The sequence below is a fragment of the Callorhinus ursinus genome, unplaced genomic scaffold (genome assembly GCF_003265705.2).
Source record: "Callorhinus ursinus isolate GAN/ISIS: 27379988/994484 unplaced genomic scaffold, GSC_fseal_2.0 scaffold72, whole genome shotgun sequence".
Taxonomy (NCBI): domain Eukaryota; kingdom Metazoa; phylum Chordata; class Mammalia; order Carnivora; family Otariidae; genus Callorhinus; species Callorhinus ursinus.
The window spans coordinates 5,398,923-5,420,648 of record NW_027397134.1 but is presented as its reverse complement, the minus strand read 5'-3'; the positions used below and the strand labels follow the sequence as shown (position 1 = coordinate 5,420,648).

The 21,726-nt window shown below is 42.5% G+C and overlaps 1 long non-coding RNA gene and 1 pseudogene across 1 annotated transcript; one reads left to right on the top strand and one right to left on the bottom strand.

Annotated features, from left to right (window-relative positions):
- Nucleotides 1-1,021: 1,021 nt before the first annotated feature.
- On the bottom strand, nt 1,022-21,716 carry LOC141371458 (uncharacterized). Its single transcript, XR_012376417.1, has 3 exons — nt 21,598-21,716; nt 5,269-5,416; nt 1,022-1,424 (listed from the first exon to the last, which is right to left on the bottom strand). It is a non-coding gene; the product is annotated as an uncharacterized lncRNA (long non-coding RNA).
- On the top strand, nt 11,168-11,473 carry LOC112813126 (NADH dehydrogenase [ubiquinone] 1 alpha subcomplex subunit 1-like; annotated as a pseudogene).
- Nucleotides 21,717-21,726: the final 10 nt, after the last annotated feature.

Sequence of the window (21,726 nt, the reverse complement as noted above, 5' to 3'; positions counted from 1 at the left end):
TACTCCCAAGCTCTAGTGACAGTGCCTTTATACACATGTAAATACCCACTACCATGCTTGGCACAGAGCAGGCCCTTACCCCCTGCCAGGCCCCCAGGACAAGGGTTTGCACAGTGCAGCAGAAAAAAGCCATGGAGGAAGTCAGGGTCAGTGCCAGCAGGAGTGCCCAGAGACCCTTTGTGAGCAAGCACTCTTCATGCTTAGGTGACCCTCTGGGGTGACTTGCACCCTACTCCAAGTCACTTGCTCCAGGCAGAGCTGTCATACCAGGAACCCATCCAGCCACTACCTGATAGCCTGGGCAAAGACTGGGCACTGGTCTCACTTCCCCACAGCAATGATCACCCATCTCTGCCCCTGGCAGAGATTAAGGAAATCCCATGGCACCAAGGAACCCTGGCGCACAGGGCTACCGAGAAATCTGACCACTGATAGACAGAAGTGGGTGGGACCTGGGGGCCTGGCAGGTCTGGGACTGTGGCCAGTCTCAGGATATACTTTGTGAGATACCTTTTACAATTCTGGCAGTTCTCCAAGACTTGGCTTCCTTGTCTGTAAAGTGGGGATGATGGGGGACTGACTTGGAAGGGTTGTAGTGAGGATTAATAACGTATACCAGGTACTGGGCACAAAGCCAGGCTCCCCATGTGTAAGAATGAACTTCAGCCCCTTCCCTGGCCCCCTCTGTTCCTGCTCTCTGCCTCTGTCCCTCTAGAGCCTTTGGGGACCCCCAAAACTGACTCTCCACAGCAACTTGCCTCCTCTGTATTTCCCTGGCTCCAATCCCACTTTTCCTACTTGGTATGCCCCAAGCACAAGTCCCCCTTGTACTTTCATTTTTCATGTATCAGGCCTTTACTTATGCCAACCTTCAAATCACATCCAGTTTCTGACAATAATAACCTTAATAATAACAACATATGTTGTGTTTAGTAAGTGCCAGGTGCCCTTCTAAACACTTCACATATATTAAATTCAGTCTGCCCTTACAACTGCCCAAATAGGTAGGGACTATTTTTATAGTTAAGCAACTCACCCCAAACACAGAGCTTTAAGTGGTGCACCGAGGACCTGAACCTAGGCCCAGAGTCTGTTTCTTCGTTCCTGCCCTGCACCCAGGAGTGCCACGGCTTGACCCCAGGTGTCCTGGGAGCTCCCACTCAGCTCCTTCCGTTCTCAGTGCACACCATTCATTCCCAGGACTGGGCCTTTACCCATGGAACGCCCTCCACCTGGAAAGCTCTTCCTCTGCAGCTCTGGGCATCTGAATCTTATCCTTTCCACAGCCTTCGTTGCTGCTGCTCTCCTGGGTCGTCACCACTGTGCCCTGGTTCATGGGGGTCTCCAGGGACAGCCAGCTGGGTGCAGATCCCAGTGCCACCACTTTCCAACTGGGTGACCTTTGGCAGGCGTGTTTCCTTTTCCTGGTGTGGAAAACAAGGGTAACAGTTTCCCATTCACACAGCTGCTGTGAGGATTACATGGACTGGTATCTATGAGCACATTAGGAAATACTCAAAAACCTGTACTATCTCCCTCACAAGACTACACCCTCCTAAGAATGAACATAGGCAAACTTTTTCTGTAAAGAGCTGAGGGTAAACATTTTCAGCTTTGTGGGCCTATGGTCTGTCACAGCTACTCAGCTCTGCCCCTTGTGTAAGAGAGTCTGGCACAGACAATACATAGATGGATGGGCATGGCTTGTGCCAATAAAACTTCACTGATGGACGCTGAAATCTGAATTTCAATAATTTTTACATGTTACAAAATATTATTCTTCTTTTGATTTCCCCCCAACCATTAAAAAATGTAAAAACCATTCATAGCTCACAGGCTGTACAAAAACAGGTTGGCAGGCCTGACTTGGCCCCCTGGCTAGAGTTTGCTGACCACTGTCCAAGGGCATTTCTCCAGGCCCTCCCCGGATTTCAAATCTTGGATTTCACCCAGACTGGGGTCCCAGCCTACCATGGGCTCACAGTTTGTGTGAGTTAAGCTGCTCTGACACCCAGAGCTTGTGATTTCTTGGTCTGCGGATCAATCCATTGATCCCTGCAGAGTGCAATGCCACATCCCCCAACCAAGGTCGTTCCAAGAACTCCAGAACCGATGCAAAGAAGGGCCTAATGTGCTCAGAACAAGAATGGCCTGCCCAGGTCACCTATCCTGTTTTCTGGTCCTTTTGTTTGTAGAAGTAGAGGAGGGTAGAAGTAGAGGAGGAAGGTCAAGGGGAGAGGGTAGTCAGGGAGCTGGCAAAAGGAAGGCGTTGTAGGGAGTGGTGAATGAATCCTGTTACTGCTTGCTCCAGTTCTTCCTTAGGGCTGATTTATCTCTGCTTTCTGGCTTTTCTGAAAGGTCTGGACTCTGAAGCACCAGGGATGAAGCACCAGGCTGCTAGTTTGGGCAGTGAATTCAGAATTTCACAGTTCTCTTGAGTGCCCCTTGCAGGAGGAAATTCCACAGTCATGCCCCCTCTCACATTTGAATGATAGTAGTCAGCACTCACCATGAAGTTACCTAAAACTTGCCCTAAAGTTATCACCAGCATCACTAAAATCCATTCTGGGCCTTGGAGAAAGCAGGCTGGAGGGATTTCCTCCAATTTACATAATCATGCCTGGCCACTGAGTGCCTGGCAGCAGAGCCTCTAGAATTCTAGTCCTTACACACTCCCCTCTCCCCTCTCATGGCTACTTCTGACCCCTCCTCTGGACCTCTCCAAGAGTGCAGGATGCCTTTAGACCCCATGAAGCGTTCTCCCTGGGGGTGGAGAGGAGGAGGGCAGAGCAATAAATGTCTCGATCTGCATCTCTTGCTAAACTGCTGTGAAGGTAAATACCAAATATTTATCTAAGAGAAGAAATCTGTCCTAACAAAACATGTTTCCTTTGAGGACAGGGCAGTATGGAGGTAGGTACCTCTGAATAAAGCTTCTTTGTATCACTGTGGATGGGTACAACAGGAAAACAACTTATTTTTGCTTCAGAGAAAATCTGCTGCCCTCCCTAAATCTGGTGCCCTACCCCATGGCCAGTCCATACCAGGCAGAGGTCAAAGCCTTGGCAACACTGAAAAGGAAACTGCATGATTATTGACATCTCCTTCTCTCCTTCAAGGGCATTCTCATCTGATTTTCTCCTCTTCTGAGTCAAAATCTGTGCCCTGAGCCTGCTGAATGTTTTGGCGTCATGTTAAGGAGCACAAGCTCCATGAGTGGCAGGGCTTGTGGGTTTTTTTTTTTTTTTTTTTGGATGATGATAAACTATTTGCTCATTCATGTAGGTTGCTTTGCCTGTTAAGTCCTTATCTCTTGCATACCTGAGGAATTTTTATTCAAAAGCTCAGTTCACAAAAGCTCAGCCCCTTGTCTGTACAGCTTTCTCTGTTCCTCCAGAAGAGAGTTTTCATTTATTTACATCACTACCATGTACCATGCACTGCGCCAGAGGCCTTATGTATATCAACAACCCTATGGGGTAGCTACTATTTTATTCTCACTGAGGCCCAGAGATATTAAGTAACTGCCAATGTCACATAGCTGTGAAGTTGGTAGAGCTGATGAATCCTGAACTGCTCAGACTGTGGAGCCCAGGGCTCCATCACTGTGTTTCCCTCTGTGCCATCTCCCTGTTCTGCGCATATTTCTACTCTTGCATCATTTTTTTATGATTCTATCTCCCCATATGAGATCAGGTTTCTTTGCAAATGGGATTCACGCAAAGATAATTCATTTCTGTATTCCCAATACCTAGAATAGTGCTTGGCACTGAGCAACCACTAATTCATCCAACAAATATTCTGAGTGGCTACAGAAAGACTGAATTTCTGTTCTCAAGGAGCTTAAGCATACAGAGTAGTACAGGACATGGGGCATATACCTAAACAGATGTCGGTACCACAAGAGAGAATATAACATGGGAGGTAAGGGAAAATAAATTCTCTGATGATTTGGAGAAGGATGATGTGCCAGCCGGGTCAGAGAAGATGCCATTAGAGTAGGACCCTGTAACACCCTTAGAACTTGAAGGTGTAGGATGGGTGGGGGAGGAGCAAGGGGGCTCAGAGAAGGAAGGACATGGGCAGATACCAGTCCAGAAGTATCTGAAGTCCAGATACCAGCTGACGATCAAAGTAACAAATCCCTTCATGCCACTGGGGGAGAAAAGGGCCATTTCAGACTGTGTAGGAGCTGCTGGGAAAAGTCAGCCAGCCATCAGATTGAGAAGAACTAGTTAGGGCAGACTATGCTCCAATGTGGGGGCCAGTGTGGGTGACTGAACAAAGACAATTTCCTAGGGGAATTCTGCAAATCTTCTTTCATTAAACAAGAACTACTGCTATTTATTGAGGACACAGTTCTGATTCTTGTGATCATGACACATACACCTGTCTCCATTTCACAAGAAGAAAACCAAAGTTCATAAATACAGCACAGAAAAAAAAAAAAAAAGCCTGAGATTTAGAATCAGAAGATCTTGATTCCAAGGCTCACTCTTACTTTTCTATACCAATGGCAGAACTCTTCTGGAAAATTATTAGAATTTATCAAAATCCTAAAAATGTTTATATCTTTTAAACCAGTAATTCTACTTTTTGGAAGATAGATCTAACAAAGTAAGCCTCAGTAGCTTAATGCAAAAAGATGTATATAAATTGTGGAAGCAGCCTAAATGGCTGTTAATAAACAATCATTTGAAAATGATGATTACACAAAATGGTTAGTACCATGGGGGGAAATATTTGTATCAAAAGTAGTGATGAGAAAACAGCAGGTTATGGAAAAACAAAATTGCCTACGTAATAAAATCTGAACAATGTTAAAAAGATACATGGGGGAAAAGACTGGAAAGAAATGCAATTGCCACTGGTTTATCCCAGCATCTTATCCTGGATAAACTTGAAGGGTTTTGATCTTTTTCAATAGCTGCCCTCAGTGACACAATGCCAAACCCCCTTTTCTCACTGGGTACTTAATGATGGATGCCATGATCCTCAGCTACTTTCAGGAATTCGAATAGTCAGTCTCCTTCTGGTATTTAAGATTAGTTTTAAATGTTTATATAATAAAAATATTCATTTTTGAAATGTCCATCTCAAGTTCCCCTTCAAAGATCCGCTCTGCCCCTTCCCAAGGAAGCCAGGCCTGGTCATGGCTCTGGGGGTTTGAGGTGAGGGTAGGGGAACACAGCCTGTCCTCCACTTCCCCGCTGGTTCCTCTCTGTGGGAGGGCTGGGGACAGAGCTAGGGAGGCTCAGGTCTTCCTACCTGACAGCAATGGGGAAGCCAGGGTCTCTCTGATGGTTGGTTGCTGCTCTTCAAGGCTAAACGGCTGCTGGTTGCCATCTTCCTCTGTGTGGCAACATCAAAACACTGGCTCTCTTGTGCAGAACTTTCTGAATCTCAGCTTCCTTACCTGTAAAATAGAAAGAAAACAAACTACCTTATGTGGGTGATGCGGAAACAGAACAAGATAAGGTATGTGGGAGCACTATCAACTATAAAGCACTATGTAAACAACATTCCCTATTATTATTACTTTGAGGAGCCTATTATTTGGAACGTCTACTATTATTTGATTTTTTTAAAGATTCTATTTATTTATTTGACAGAGAGACACAGCAAGAGAGGGAACACAAGCAGGGGGAGTGGGAGAGGGAGAAGCAGGCCTCCCACCAAGCAGGAAGCCTGATGCGGGGCTCGATCCCAGGACCCTGGGATCATGACCTGAGCTGAAGGCAGACGCTTAATGACTGAGCCACCCAGGTGCCCCAAGAATGTCTACTATTATTTGAAATGGAGACCTCCACTTAGAGATCAAATAGATATTTCACTTAATAGGTAGAAACAGAACTGGTGAATACCACCCCCCTCCTCCCCCCGCAACCTAGCTCTTCTCCCAGTCTTCTCCATCTCAGTTAAACAGCAACTCCATTCTTCCAGTGATGCAAGCCAAAACCTTTGCAGGTAGCTGTGGCCCTCTCCTCCTCTCACACCCCACCCACACCCAATCCCTTAGCAGACCCTGCTGACTTTTAAACCAAACCTACTAGTCAATAGCTTCTTCCCACTTCTGCTACTACCCCATCCAACCCACATCACCTCTCTCTGGCAACCATCCTCCAATTGGTCTTCCTTCTCTACCTTGCTTCCCTGTGATCGACTCCACACTGCAGCCAGAGTAAGCCTTGTCAAACCTAAGTTGGTTCACGTCATTTTTGTTTTCAAACCCTTCAGTGGTTTTCCATCTCACTCAAAGCAAACCCCAAAGCCCCTGCCAAGGTGTACAAGGCCCCATATGATCTGGCCACTTGTTTCCTCTCTGAGCTTACTCCTACCACTCTCTCCTTCACTCACTCAGCCCCAGCCACTCCATCTCCTCACTGTTCCTCCCACAAGCCAAGCATGCTCCTGCTTCAGGGCCTTTGCACTCTCTAGTTCCTTTGCCATGAATATTCTTTCTCCAGACGATCACAGGACTTGCTCCCTCACCTCAACAGAGTTGTTTTCCCTGATCACCAAATTTAAAACAACACACTCTTGCCCTATCCTTCTTTCCTGCTTTTTCTCCTTTCTTAGCAGTTAGCACCCCTGACATGTTACATATTTATCTGGTTATGGTCTAACTTCTCCCACTAAAATGCTGGACTTTGCCCACTGCTACATCCCCAATACCCAGTAAAGAAGTGAATTCCTTCCAAACATTTCTTTATAATGACCATTTCATAGATATACCTGCCCAAGTCTGGTGGCAATTTTCATGCCCTTGGGTTCTTCTGGATTGGGGTCCCTTCCTTGTGTATTGGGGAAAATCACATGCTTCCTTCTAGGAAGGAAGGGTAACAAAAGCCTATTTCCATGTTCAACTTTAAGTGTAATTACCCTGGCACTTGGGGTTTGGGGTTGGAGAGAAGAGGAGGGGATTTGCCCTTAGTGTCTGACCATCTTTAACGCTCTTCCTGATGTCTGTAGTTTGGAGTCTGGCAAGATGCATTCTGCCACAGCCCACTTTCTGGGAAGTTGCATTGTGGTAAAGACAAATACATGTAAATAACCAAGAAATCTAGGAAGTGGGTAGGTGTGGGGCATTTATGGTATTTATGGAGGGTGGAGGGAGGAGGACCTAGCAGAGCATATACCCAGAGCTCCACAGAGTTGTTACTGGTCTTAAGAGTTGGGAGATGGGGTCACATAAGACCATGAACTCTAGGGACTCTCCCATCTACATGAGCCACCCCACTTGGTTCAACTTTCACAGGAGGCCAAAATAAAACTCGGTAGCCACTCAACCTACATGGTGACTATGTCTGACCTCAAGGTGCTTTGTCTTAAGGGGAGAAGGAGCACATCTCTATTCTCAATATAGAGGCTGATTCCCACATAATGACCACCTCATTTATGGGTCCATGCGGTCATGATACTCATGGTCTTCAGGTGCTGCAGCCTCCAACCCTGCTCTTCTGACCTTAGCTGGCACTGGGCTACCTTCCTTGCCCCTTATACAGAAAGCTGCACTTCCCTGAACTGTTTTCAACAAGCTGCTCTCTTCCTCCTCAGACCTGCCTGGACTGGCTAGGGCACTCCACAACAAGGTTCTATTTTCCCTTGGCAGAACCTGCCTCTGGCTCCAATCCTTGGCCACCAGTGGCACCTGTGTGCAACTACCCTGGAGAGACCAGTAGGGGGAGCCAGGAAAATTCAGATTCTTCAGCTAGACAAAAGGGGTCAAGGATAAAAGCTACTTCTAAAGAGGTTCAAGTAATTTTCTCCTCATTTAAGATACACAGAACCAAGTGCCCTGTTAAAACAGCTGGGTGTGAGGTTCAGGAGAGTGGAAAGCCAAAGGGAATTCATCCATTCAGTCATCAACTATTTACTAAGCACCTACTACATGCCAGACTAGGCATTGCATATAGAGTAATTAATGACAAAGATTGCTGAAGTCCCTAACCTCATACATTAAAGTTGGTGAACTAGGAGGGAGAATAGGTAAGTGAGATCTAGGCACTTGGATCAAAGTGCATGCATGACAGGTTCACAGAACTCTGGGAGTGGGAGAGACAAAAGAACAGAGTTTGAGGCCAGAAAACACCTATGATTCTACCAATGCAAAAAACTTCCAGAGAAAGAATGTCAGGCCCAATAAAGCTGCTAAAAGCAATCTAAATGAGAGCACACATCCCAATATCTAAGGGAAATAGCTTCAACAACAAGTAGAAACTGAAAACTTGATCAATATACTGACTTTGTTTCAAAATAATCCAGTGGGGATAAGGAGTAAATGGAAGTAGAGATAAAACAAGATTGGCCACATGTTGATGATTCCACAAGATGGGTGGCAGGTACTGCTAATTCATTATATTATTCTACTTTTGCATATCTTTGAAAATTCCCATAGCAAAATTTCATATATACCAACAATTTGATCAATAACCACTACAGACAAGTTTTACAGAAGACATCCTATTTGTTATGGGGGAAAACTGAGCATCTCTAGAGGCTCATCCAAAATTCCTAGAGTTCAGAACACACTGAGGCTGCGGACATTTTCTCACCTGTCCCCACTTCTCTCATAGATCTATTGCTAGAGCCCATGATTTTGATCCTTCAAAGAATGGTACAATGAATGCAAGTTATTCACTGAAGCTCCTTACCTGTGTTATTTACCAAAGCGGGGAAGAAACTCAAAACCTCTCTTGGGGAAAATACTGAGAAGTAAATTCTATCTTCTGTTGCCCAATAAGGAAGGAGTGTGTGGTAATGATGATGAGAAGGGGATCAATGGGAGTCGGGGATTAATTCTGTTCCCAGTAGCACTGTAAGGTCACTGGACAACCTTGAACAAATCCCATAATCTCTGGAAGCTCCTCCTTTCTAAAGGCAGGGATATATTACATATGGAAACAGCACTTGTAAATGCTTGTTTTGGCAGCATAAGAAAAGTTCAAAAGACAGGTTCTTTCCCATGTGTCTCATCAGTGTGACATCTCAGGAATGGTTATTCACAAATAAGCATACAGCAGATTGTAAGGTTGGAGCCACTCTTGATCTCTGCACAGCTCTGGTTCAAGAAAGAGGTTTTCTTAGAGGCCTTCTACCCCAGAAACTCAACTCACAACTGGCTGGAAGTATTGGGTCTGAGCTGAGGCAGATCAGAGTAGTCTGCATTTCTATGAGGATGACCTAAAAAAGCAGCCAGCATTCTCTGATATCGATGGGGGAGGCCTGATAGCTAATGAGTCTGGGTCCAGAAGAAACAGTGCAAACAAGGCTATCTAGAAAAGTTAAAAGCAACCCAGAAAACAGGTAAAATAAAAGCTTAACAAAAATAGCACAGTAGAGCAAGGCAAAAAAAAAAAAAAACCACTTCATAATTATTTTAAATGACAAGGGTACTGATTATAGAAATGATCTACACAGAAGTGTGTGTTCCCCAAAAAGTGAAAAGAAAAATACAAAATACTGTTCACAATACACAAATGTACTCAGAGGCAGGCTTGCAATAATAAAAGTAGAGAATTCACAAAGCTACAGTAATCAAAACAACATGGTACCAGCATAAGGATAATAAGTCTATATATCAATGGAATAGAACTGAGAGTCCAGAAATAAATCTATACATCTATGGATAATTGATTTTCCACAAGGTACAAAGACCATTCAATGGGGAAAAGATAGTCTTTCAACAAATGGCATTGGGACAGCTGGATAGACATAGGCAAAATATGAGACCAACAGGACAAGCAACCAAAGGAAAAAAAAAAACTAAATTAAAAACTTGTATGCATCAAAGGACTATCAAGAAAGTGAAAACAGGGGTGTCTGTCTGTCTCGATGGATGGAGTTTGGGACTCTTGATCTTGAGGTTATGAGTTCGAGTCCCATGTTGGGTATAGAGATTACTTAAAAATAAAATCTTTTTTATTTTTTTAAAGATTTTATTTATTTTTCAAGAGAGAGAGAGACAGCGAGAGAGGGAACACAAGCAGGGGGAGTGGGAGAGGGAGAAGCAGGCTTCCCGCCGAGTAGGGAGCCTGATGTGGGACTCGATCCCAGGACCCTGGGATCATGATCTGAGCCAAAGGCGGACGCCTAATGACTGAGCCACCCAGCACCCCTAAAATCTTTTTTAAAAAGGGGTGGAGGGGAGCCTGGATGGCTCAGTCGGTTGGGCATCTGCTTTGGGCTTTGGTCATGACCCCAAGATCCTGGGATCAAGCCTGCATTGGGCTCCCTGCTCAGCGGGGAGCCTGCTTCTCCCTCTCCCTCTCCCCCTGCTTGTGCCCTCTCTCTCAAATAAATAAATAAATCTTTTTAAAAAATAGATTTTTGGGGCACCTGGGTGGCTCAGTTGTTAGGCGTCTGCCTTCGGCTCAGGTCATGATCCCAGTGTCCTGGGATTGAGCCCCACATCGGGCTCCCTGCTCAGGGGAAGCCTGCTTCTCCCTCTCCCACTCCCCCTGCTTGTGTTTTCTCTCTCACTGTCTCTCTGTCAAATAAATAAATAAATAAATAAATAAATAAATAAATAAATAATCTTTTAAAAAATTGTTTTTAAAAATGCCTGCTTCTCCCTCTCCCACTCCACCTGCTTGTGTTCCCTCTCTCACTGTGTCTGTCAAATAAATAAATAAAATCTTTAAAAATAAAAATAAATAAAACTTAAAAGGGGCACCTGGGTGGCTCAGTTGGTTGAGCATCCAATTCTTGATTTTGGCTCAGGTCATGATCTCAAGGTCCCGGGATGGAGCCCTGTGTTGAGCTCTTTACTCAGTGGGGAGTCTGCTTGAGATTCTCTCTCTCCCTCTCCCTCTCCCCCTGCTCACACACTCTCTCTCTCCCTCTCAAATAAATAAATAAATAAATCTTTATAAAAAAATTTTTTAAGTGAAAGCATAACCCATAGATTGGGAGAAAATATCTCATATATTTGATAAAAATCTATCCAGAATATATAAAGAACTCTTACAACTCAACAACAAAGAAGACAAACAACCCAATTTAAAAATGGGCAAACGACTGTAATAAACATTTCTTCAAAGAAGATAAATGGCCAGCAAGACATGGAAAGACGCTCAAAATCTTGTTATTAGTTATTAGGAAAACACAAATCAGCATCTTTACCGGGCTGGGAAGGCAGGGGTTTGGCTCTGGCAACCGGGCTGCGATGTGGTTCAAGATCCTGCCCGGGATCGGCGTCATGGCCATGTGCTTGGTCATCCCCCGGCACAGCCATGGCGCACATCCACAGGTTCAGTAACAGCAGCAAGGAAAAAAGGGTTGCCTATTATCCATTATCAGTGGAGTGGGATGCAAAGAGATAGGTGGGTCCCTGGGGTTAATCGTTACTATGTGTCAAAGGGTTTGGAGAATATGGATTAAGGAAGCATTTTCCTGATTGATGAAAAATAACTCAGTCATACTCATCTACCCCTTCTAGAAGGTTATGCAGTATATTAATGTAGTGTATAATAAAAACAACAAAAAAGTAAAAAAAAGAAAACGCAAATCAAAACCACAATAAGATACCATTTTACCCCACTAGGATGACAATAATAAAATAAGGTGGGGGGTGAGTGGGAATAACAAGTGTTAGCAAGGATATGGAGAAATTTTAACACTCCCACATTGCTGGTGAGAACATAAAGGTGCAGTCACCATGGACTGGCAGTTCCTCAAAAAGTTAAACACAGAATTACCCAGCAATTCCACTCCTGGGTATATACCCCAAAGAACTTAAAACAAGTATCGAACAAGAACCTGTACATGAATGTTCATAGCAGCATCATTCATAATAGCTAAATGTGGAAAAAACAACCAACTGATGAATGGATAAACAAAATGTGGTGTACCCATACAAGGGATATTATTCAGCCATAAAAAGGAATGAAATACTGATACATGTTGCAACACAGATGAATCTCAAAAACATTACTTCTAGTAAAAGAAGCCAGACACAAAAGGTCAAATGTAGTATGATTCCATTGATATGAAATGTCCAGAATAGGCAAATCCCTAGAAACAGAAAGTAAATCAAGGCTGGGGAGAGGAGAGGATAGAGAGTGATTGCTAACAGATAGCAGGTTTCTTTTTGGAGTGATGAAAATGTTCTGGAATTAAGATGGTGATGATGGTTGCACGACCTTGTTAATATACTAACCAACTGCTCAAATGTAGCTGTAAATTGAATTTTATAGTATGTGAATTATAGCTCAATTTTAACAAGTGGAGCATTCATAAGTTTTTTTGTTAAATTTTCTTAAGTTCATTACATTTTTTTAAGAGATTTTATTTATTTGAGAGAGAATGAGAATGAGCTGGGGCGGGGAAGAGCTGAGGGAGAGGCAGAGGAAGAAGCAGACTCCCCTCTGAGCAGGGAGCCCCACAATCATGACCTTCGCTGAAAGCAGACACTTAACTGACTGAGCCACCCAGGCGCCCCTAAATGTGTTTTAAATGTGTCTTTGGTCTTAATGATGCAGGGACATACTGAAATCTGCTTGGGTCCCTCTCTCTTTGCAACTCATTTGTCATCCTCATTTCCCATCTCATCCCTGATCCACAGCTGCATACCAAACCCCTAGCCATTACCAGAACACAGACCGCCAAGGTCTCTCATTCTCCAGCACCTGTGCTCATGCTTCTCCTGCCTGGACACTCATGCCCTTGGTCTACCTCATTCAATCCTATCTTGTCTTTCAATACCTAACACAAATGTCACTGGTGCCTTGAAGATCCTCCAGCTTTGCCCTACCCCAGCTCAGAAAATGTACTTTCTCTGTACCTCTCTCTGTTCCTCTACAGTGGCATTTCTTATACTCTACTGTAATGGTTTAGTGCCATGTTGGTCTCTTTTCCTCCCTCTTCACCTCAGACAAGGACCCTAAGGAGGTGCAACTTTCCTATTCCATCTCTACCACCAGTGCAGGGCTTAGAACAGAATAGGAAGAGAAGAAACCAACACTGACTGCCTAATAAGTGCAGAGTATATAACCGTTAATCTTCACAACCATCCTGCAAAGTATATATTACCATCCCCATTTTACAGATGAGTAGACAGGTTCAGAAAGGTTGAGTATCTTTCCCAAGATCATTCAATTTTTTAAAAAGATTTTATTTATTTATTTGATAGAGAGAGAGACAGCGCGAGAGGGAACATAAGCAGGGGGAGTGGGAGAGGGAGAAGCAGACTCCCCACTGAGCAGGGAGCCCGATGCAAGGCTCAATCCCAGGACCCTGGGACCATGACCTGAGCTGAAGGCAGATGCCTAAAGACTGAGCCACCCAGGTGCCCCAAGATCATTCAATTTAAGTGATGGAGTAGAGGGGTTGAGATCAGAACTGGACTTCTGTGCAAATCCAGGGTTATCCCCGTCAGTACAGTGAGGCAGTTTTTAGCACAGGCTATGGGACCAGACTGCCTGGGTACATATCCAGGCTCTTCCACTTACTATCCTTTGCTTTAGGCAAACTATTTAGCCTATGATCATTTCTTCATTTACAAAATGAGGATTATAATTGTGCCTGCACATAGGGTTTTTATGGAGAATAGATGAGATAGTATATATATAAAAATACTCATGGGGCATCTGCATGGCTCAGGTGGTTAAGCATCTGCCTTCAGCTCAGGTAATGATCCCAGGGTTCTGTGACTGAGCCCACACTGGGCTCCCTGCTCAGTGGGGAGTCTGCTTCTCCTTCTCCCTCTGCCTCTCCCCCCGCTTGTGCTCTCTCTTGCTCACTCTCTCTCAAATAAATAAAATCTTAGTAAAAAACACTTAGAGCAGTATCTGGCACATACTAAATGTTCAATAAATGTTAGTTATGATGCTTTTGTTACTGTCCCATGTTGAGCTACTGTTTGGTAAATATTGGATGGCTGGATAAAATGTACATCATTCTAGGCAGAGATTACTGGATTATCCAATTCACTGGCAAGTGAGGACTCCAGTCTCTTAGGAATCCAGAGAGGAGGGACACCTGGGTGGCTCAGGCTGTTGGGCTTCGGCCTTTGGCTCAGGTTGTGATCCCAAGGTCCTGGGATCAAGTCCCACGTTGGGCAGGGGAGTCTGCTTCTCCCTCTCGCTCTCCCTCTGTGCTTTCCCTCTCTCTCTCTTTCTCTCTCAAATATATAGAATCTTAAAAAGAAAGGAATCCAGAGATGAGATGTTAAATCTCTAATAAGTAAAAATACTAATGTGATAACACTTTGACCTTTTTAAGACTCTTTAAGCTGACAATGGCTATAAAAGAGAGGAAACCAAGTATTTTCAAATCCATTTCCAGATAATTTCAACTTGCTTAAACTACCCAGCGTAACAGGAGCAAAATCAGAGGTTCAGCTAGGCTCTAGCTTCTGATCCTACGTGGTGGCAGTAACAACAAGAACAACAACATTAAAAATAATAGCAGAAGTTCTTAATATGTGAGGTATTTAATTTAATGTTTATTGGAGATTTCCCTACTATATCCAAGAGAGCAGAAGCTCAGAGCAAAAAGCATGTTACTGGCCTGATGGCAGAGCTATTCTAGGAATGGGAGGCTTTTTCATAAATCTGATGACTTAGGAAGGTGACAAAAGGTTAGGCCACTCAGTGTTGGAGAGGACAAGATCCTAGAAAGTGGAAATGTCCCACTACTGGGTATCAACAGCCTGGCTGCAACTGGGCAGCGTTTCTATTTCTAATGTCAGGATAATAAGGAAGTTGCTGCCAATGCTGCATAAAACTCAAGACACTTAGCAGTGATGGCTGACTTCCAACTGAGCCATTAAGGTAAATGTAAAAGAAAGCTCCAGGTAGAAATATCATTAGGAACTCAGAGAACACACTGAGTGTTTGAAGCTGGTACTTAACCTTCTATTATTGAACTCAGGGTCTTACCATGCTGGGACCAATCTGAGTCCACTTATGACACCCCCTTGTGCCTATAATACTGCTCATTTCTGTTATCTGGGCTTCACAGAGGTAATTAGGGCAGCAATCTCTTATGGCTAAGATGTGATTTCTCTTGTCCTTGCATTTCCTTCCAGCCACAATTGTTCTATGATCTTGTTTAGGATTCCTTTTTTTTCTTTTCTCCATTTCACTGAAACAGAGTCTGAAGAATACATAACATATATTAGTATTCCCTGACATACAAATCCTTTAAAGAATCCCTCTTAAGAGGAGATGGGATGGAGCCAACAATGAAAAAAGATAGATGAAGAAAGTTTTGAAGAGAATAGTTCATGTGACAGTGCAAAATGACAGACACACCCAGGAAGGAACTGAGATAGATAATAAAAGGAAAAGCAGTGCCTGACACAGAAGATACTCAAGAGCTGTTTGGGGACTGAGAAAATAAATAATAACAGGAGAATGAAATACCCGGATTCTAAAGGTAGAACAGATGTATTTTCCCAGCTACCTTGTTATTCCCAGACCCAGCATATATTCAATAGATAAACACCTTATTTACATATTGTTTATGTAAATACAAATGCTAACTACAACCCTGAATGATAAATTAAAAGTAATTCATGGCAAACACCACAGTCCAGGGCTTGGCACAGCTGAAATACACAGATGAACTTTTTTTTTTTTTTTTACATTTTGAAGACAGAGCAAAGATTAGGACAATAGTGTTGCCTTCCTAAAGTTAACCCATACAGCCTATGCCACATGACTGCCTAGACTAGGCCTAGTATTCAGCCAAGGTCAATCGCTCCAACTCCAAACTCAGGACTCTCCTGCTCCCTCTCCCTGACAGCTTAGAACTCCTGGGCTCCATCTCTGAGCAACTCTGTTTATTGCAAATGCTATTGATAAGCAATGAAGTTTGGATATAAGGCTTGGCTTCTCACTTCCGCTCTGAGACCCATTTACCACCCACAAGCACCTGCCTTCATGGAGGTCACACATTCTCATTATGCTCATGAATTCTAAGGCTAGATCCAGAGCTCCTTTGTGCATTCTTCCCAGCCTGCTTTTGTTCCGGTACCTGCTTAGTTCATCCCCACTCACCTGCGTCTTACTCTGATTTTTCTGTCCATTAGTCCCATATCAAATTGCTTGCTGGGCATTTCTACATGCATATGTCAAATTCAAAACCACTGAGGCCAAATCCATTATTTATCCCCAAATCAGCTCCCCTTCTCAACCTCCCTGGCATGGCTATGGATCAAATAGAATGGATGCACAACCACTAAGAAATCTATCTGCCAGTAGGCCAAATCAGTGTATTGGGTCCAATGTCAGCCTTGCCCATAATCCTTCCAGCCACTTCCAGTCCTACTCAGCTAAACTTCTTTAAGCAGTTGTCCATTCTCACATTTTCCCTTCATCATCTCCTTTCCTTTTATAATCCATACATTTAGCTCCCTCGAACCAGCCCCCTCAACCAAAATTCCTCCTGATAAAGTCACTAATGGCTTTCTTGTTGCTAAAACCAATTCTTTTTAGCTTTTATCTTAAGTGACCCTCTAGTAGCATTTAACAGTGTTGACCACTCCCTCCTTCCTGCAACACTCTTCCTTTAGCTTCTCTAACACCACACTCTCCTGATTGCAATCTACCCATCTTTGACTGCTTTTTCTCAGCCTCTCCCAAACCTGCTTTTCCTCTTGTTCCTTATCTCAATGAATGACACCACCATCTTCTAAGCTTCCAAACCAGAAACCAATTTCCTTGGCTTCTCCTACTTGCTCCTGACATCCCTCTGTCATGGAGTCTTACTTATTCTTCTTCCTAGTTTGCCTCTCTTCAGCCTCATTACCTATATTTGTAGAGCACTTACTATGTGCCGGGCAGGAGTGTTCTAAGTGCTTTAATCCTCACAGCAAACCTCTAAGGTAAATTTTATTATCATCTCCAAATTTCAGATCAGGAAGAGACCTAGGATGGTTAAGTAACTTGCATAATGTCACATAGCTATTAAGCAGCAGAGCAGGATTCATACCCAGGTGGCCTGACTTAATTCTGGGTCCAGGTCCACTATTCTCTTTTACCTACATTAGTCCAACAGCCTCCTTGCTGGTCTTCCATCTTTCTGTCTTGGCTTCTTCTAATCCTCTACCCTGCAGCCTGAGTGATCTTGCTAAAACATGTCACTCTCTTGCTTAAAACTTTTACTGATTCCTCACTGTCTTCAGGATAAAGTCTACACTCAGGAACCTCCATAATCTGGTCCGCAAGTATTCACCTCTTTGGTTGCATGTTTTTTGGCCTCATTTTAATCACCACCTTGAATGCCCCACTAGCATAGTGATAGCCTACGTTTCCAGGCTTCTGCACATTGTCTGACCTGCCAAGAACACTAACTCCTTCCCCATTCAGATTTTATTTTTTCTGATAAGCCTTTTCTAACCTCCTAAAACTAGGCCATAAGCACCCCCCTGTGCATTCCCACGGCCCCCAGTACTAATCTCCACTGTAGCATTTATTTCACTGTTGTTTTGCCTACTACTATCCGCTCTATCACAAAATTATGAGCTTCTTGAGAACAAGGACCTTGCAGAGTTCACTGTTGTATCCTCAGTACTCAGCTTAGTGCCTGCCTGGTATGCAGTGGATGTTTAATAATCACTGAATCAATAAGCCTTTATTGTCTGCATCACACTGTTTAACACCTACTTATAAATGCCGTATTAATATTTTCATTTTCATATGTGTTAGCCTGATCTTTATAACCAGATTCTAAGTTTCTGGAAGAGAGCAAATATACTCAGTACTTCAAAGTCAGAGGTTGCTGACACAAAGACTGATACAGTTAATATTTATTCAGGGCTGAGTGAACATCAACAATCCAGTGGTATAGGTACTATTTTTATCTCTCTCAACCTCCATTTGAGGAAACCGAGTCATAGAGAATTTAGTAGCTGCCCTAAGATGATACAGTGAGTAAGTGACAGAGCTGGGATTTGAGTTCTGATACTGGTACTTGTACTCTTAGCCACAATAAGAACAGGCTGAGGAAACTGAGAATTACAGATGCTAAGTAATTTGCCCAAGACCATACTGTAGCACCAACACTGGAACCCAGGTCTTTCCTAAGCCTACACTCTTAATTATTTGGCATACAGCTCCTCTTGCTTTAAATGTCAGCACTAAAGCTCATACTGGGTGTTGATAAATTTTAAAAGCTTCAGCTCTGGTTTACTGAGATTGAAGAATATTACATTCCTTTCCCAAAGAGGCATCCTTGTAGCTTACTGGGTTAATTTACCTTAAATATCAACAGCCTAGCCTTACAAGCCAATTAAGTTTATATAGTCTCTAGTGTTATCCCTGCAACACTGAAGACTGTGTTTTCCTCAATGTGAAAACCCATGTTTTCTAAGACTGGCCTCTAAGTAAAAATCTACTCTCATTCACAAATTTACTCTTCCCTTTATTTCTCAAAACCAGTTATGTGATATTCCCAAGTTCTCTGCTTTTGTGGATCCTCAGTTCCTCGGTGTAGAACGTCTTGTTTCTGAAAGTCACCTCTTGGCTGTTTTATTGTTTACCCTTAAAAAATTACTATTCTCTGTAGGCTTATTAGACTCTTTGTCTTTACGTGGTACTCTGCTTTTCCCTTTTTATCTCAAACATTTACTAAACACTTAACTGTGTATCAGAATGCAAATAACCTAACTCATTGAAGGCCATACTTTCAAAGAAAATGGTCTTGGGGTTTAGATATTGGAATATTATTTCCTTAACAATCTTCATAGAGTCATCCTCTGCTCAGTTTGCAATTATACACCCAATATCTTTCAGCAAAATCTCAGCAGCTACTTCTACAACACATTATATGGAGAGAATAGCTGGAGCCAACTCATTAGATATTACTCCAAAGATTTTTACCAACACGTTAGCCCTCTTTTGCTGACAAAAAAGATTCTTAAGTCTTTTAACAGCTTTATGGCTTCCTTATTAGAGCTCTTCCACTAACATTCCCTGTTATCAAAATGAACTGCTCATCTTTCTTGGGAAATGTTCTGAGGTTATTTCCTGAGTTAACAGTATGGCTTTGTCCCTCTGGATCAGTAATGATTTAATATAAAATTGAGAGTCAAACATCCCTGAAATATTTAGTAAAATATGAGTATTATATTTCACAACATTGTCTTCAGGGATATATGCAATCCAAATGAATATATGAGTAGTGCTGTATCATATTATTATTGTAGTAATATTTCCAGAAGAAATATGGAATTTGGAGTAACTGTAGGCCATGAAATATGGCCATATTACAGCAATACATGAAGCAAAGTTCAAAACTAGATCATAAGAAAAAAACCAAAACATCATCAATGATGATGAAAAGCACATCTCTGAACTAAATCCAATTTCCTTGAGGAAGGAAGGTACTGAACTTATTATAATAGAATACGCCTTTGAAGGACTAAGAAGCCTGTCATTCTAGAAAAAATCAAATCACGCAGATAAATGTCTTACAGGCAAGAAAAAGCAGAGATGACTAAGCTGAAAAAAATCTTCTCTAGCCTGTCTTATATCTTTTCTAGGTAGTGCTGTTCCTGATAAGACACATGGCACAAAATATGGTTTCTCTGTACATCAAGGTAAGTTACAGAAGATAGCAGTTTTCTGAATAGAAAACTTAGATAATAGCAACAGGTAACAAAGTCTGGGATTCTGAGGAAGAAATACTGTCACCCCGACATGGGCACAGTAGATAATCTGAAAATGGTACAAGTGCTGGCCTATGTATAGCCTGTCTCTATTATATCAGAGAGGAAAGTATTATAATCTGGCAGAAGTAGCCCTTCAGAGTCTGAGGAGCATTTCATCAGATAATAACTGAACACTCACTGCATACAAAGGCAATAGATTAGATGCTGAGGAAGCAATCCAAAAGAACTCCCTGCTACTCTGAAATTAAAAACTGCATTCTCATTTTCTCAAGCCTATATATTTTATGTAATGAAACAAAATGTATATCATATTTCTCTTACAGGGGTGTAAGAGTATTTAGGATCCTCAAGGAAAATTGTGCAAAGAACCCTTCCCCTTCAGCCTTCTGCCTATAGAAATATCCTAATTCCCTGAAAATAATGTAAGCTTTCTTTAACAAATGAAGTATACCCCGTTACTCTCTCCCTGACCATTTCACTTTGTTTTTCATAACACTTAAGACCACCTGACACTTTACATATTTATCATTTATCTTCTCCAACTAGAATATAAGCTTCATAAGGGCAGAGATTTCAAGTTGTTTTTTTTTTTAAGATTTTTAAATTTATTTGACACAGAAAGAGAGTACGCACAGGCAAGGGGAGTGGCAGGCAGAGACAGAGGGAGAAGCAGACCTCCACTGAGCAGGGAGCATGATGCAGGACTCGATCCCAGGACCGTGGGATCATGACCTTAGCCGAAGGCAGATGCTTAACCGACTGAGCCAACCAGGCATCCCTCAAGTTGCCATCCTTCTTCACAGATACATTCTCAGTATCTGGAACTATATCTAGTATGTGGTAAGTTCTCAAAAGAATTGTAAAATTAATAAAAGTGCTTTAAAAAGACCCCTGAATACTATATTAGAATTATTAAATTACTAAATTTTGGCGTATCTGTGTATATGTATATGTGAGTAAATTTACAGATTCTGTGTAATATCCAGCATAGGCCAAGTCAGGAGTCAGAGGATCAGAAGCTTTTGTGGGGAGACGGAAGCATGATCGCATAAGCAAAGCAACGCGTCTTATTAAATGGACTGAAGGAATCAAACACAGTCAGCAAACTTCTGTAAAAGTAAACTAAATTTATCTCTGTTCTTTCCATGTCTGAAATCTGACTGTAGTAAATTCAAATTCACTTCACATTGGTTGGATTGACATTAGCTTTCTTCCTTGATAAAGCTTTTGAAACTTATGGAAGTTTTTTTTCTTCTCCCTAAATTACTGCCTAAAGATACAAACCCTCAGATCAAAACAGTTTCCTATTTCTATTTTGAGATTTGCCTGAGTCACAAGGTAGTCTTGGAGAATCACTCTGTTCTGTCTCTCCATTTACTGAGGCTGCCTGGGAAATCAAACTGTCAGCCAAACAGGAAGAGGACCCTTCTGCCTAACTCCAAAAGACCGAAGTCATATGAATGTGGTGAGGTTTAATGATGGATATAAATCACTGCGAATGGATTTCTCCACAGGGTGGAGAAAAAAAGCAAACATTTGACTTTACTTCCTCTATATGAATTCAGGGCTGGTAGAAAGGGTAGACTATTAAATATAGCTGAGCAAACGTCCCAATGTTTGCATAACATGTGTTTTCAACTAAAGAGACCCCTTCTGTATTCCTACTATATATGACACCCCCAAAACCCAAATATAAACAAAGTAAAGTGACTGATCTGATCCTGGCAAAATTATACTGTTTAAAAAAAAAAAAGTCAGGGTTCATAAAAATGTATAAACCACAAAGGCCCTTTTTCTTTTTCAGAAATGGATATGAAGTGTTCCTTCCACCTGGATACTCTTATTTGAGCCCCCTATGTGGTCTTGAGTTCCTCCTGCTTGTGTAATTAGCATGTCCTAAGCTGTTCTGCCTTTGGGACTATAATTTCAAACCTTCCCACAATGATGCCTCCTGACAGAGTTACTCTTTCTGTACTCACACAAATGGAAACAGAAGAGATGAAAGCCCTGGGGATGCAGTCAGTGTAGGTCTCAAACTGATCCTCTGCTAAGCACAACCTGAACTTCTCAGCCTCTCTCTTCTCTGGGCGGAGATCCTCTCTTGGCTT